Raw genomic sequence first — 1597 nt, forward strand, 5'->3', positions numbered from 1 at the left:
ATTTTCCACGAATTCCTAGAAAAGTTCGTCGTTGTAGTCATTGATGGTATCATGATCTATTCAAAGAATGAGAAAGAGCATGACAAACACTCGAGGATTATTTTGGAGACGCTTAGAAAGAATCCAGTTTAATCAAATGAAGTATAAAAATCTTGAAGTCATGTGTGTATAAGTGGCACCGACGGAAAAGTGAAGGACTAAATTAATTGAAAACTACGTTATGTAAGGAAATACATTTGAGAGAAGATTTGAGTGGTCCAGGATCGTTAAAAATCATTTGTTGTCTTGAAAAGATGGGGAATATATGAATTGGTGAAAGAGCTAAGAGTTAAGCCCAAGAATTATACATCCATGAAAGGCGTAATGAGGTTCAGTAGAAAGGGAAAGTTGAGCAGAAGGAGTTTTTGTAGATCCTGCGTGAGATCCAAGCTATGAGTGAGTGACCTATTCCAAGAACGTGTCTGATATCTGAAGTTTTCTAGGCCTAGCTGACTATTATAGGAGGTTGTGAAAGACTATTGGAAGAAAGGAAAACCAATTACCAACTTGTTGAAAAAGGAATCGAAATTCAAGTGGAGTGAGAAATGTGAGAAAGCTTTCCAGATTTTAAAAGAGCGTTTGACCTTCGCACTCGTTGTCGCGTCAGTTGAAACCTTACGAGGCTAATTAACCTACCCATGACCTAGAGCCAACTTTTATTATGCTCGCTTTGAAGATTTGGAGACATTACCTTTATATGAAAACATGTAAGATCCTTATCGACTATAAAAGTCTGAAATTTTGGCAAAAAGGTCCAGTGAATCTTGGGGACGACATTGATAATGGGTATTGCTTTCCACCCTGCAACCAATAGAAAATTGAGATTACTAATGGAATATATGTTGAGAGCCTGTGTTATTGACTTTAAGGGTAATTGGGAAGACCATCTAGATTTGATTGAATTTTCGTGCAACAATAGTTATCATGCGAGCATTGAGATGGCACATTTTGAGGAATTACATGGAAAGAAGTGTAGAAATTCACTTGATGGAATGATTTTCGCGAAAATGTTGTACTGGGAACAGAATTAGTTGAAGGAAAATATCCAAAGTTATTCCCTGAGATGAGTTACGAGGGCGTAACTCGTTTTCTTTAAGGGGGGTAGAATGCGATAGAAATTCGCGCTTTTTACCTATTTTTATGGTGATTTTATGCATTTTATGGCCATTTTTATAACTTATACATGTTGATGTAAAGCAAATAGATTCTCCGCATAAGAAAAAGGTGTTTATGAGTAACACAAGCAACTCTAAGTTGGCAAAAGAGTGCACATCAGTGGCACCAGTACTTCTACAGTAAGAATAAGTTGAAAACTTTTGAAAAGGGCGTGAATTTTTTGTGTCAAGTTTCGGGACGAAACTTCTTTTAAGAGGGGTAGATTGTAATCCCCCGTAAAATTATAAATGTTATTAATATATTTTAACGTATAGTTAATTATATTTAAATAAAAATTTATGAATTTTAGAAATAAATATATAATTAATGTATATTTATTTTATTGCATTTTTGAATATTTCTATCGATTTACGAAAAAAGTAATTTTAGAAATTTACGTTGA

Source organism: Spinacia oleracea, chromosome 5 (assembly GCF_020520425.1).
Source record: "Spinacia oleracea cultivar Varoflay chromosome 5, BTI_SOV_V1, whole genome shotgun sequence".
Lineage (NCBI taxonomy): Eukaryota > Viridiplantae > Streptophyta > Magnoliopsida > Caryophyllales > Amaranthaceae > Spinacia > Spinacia oleracea.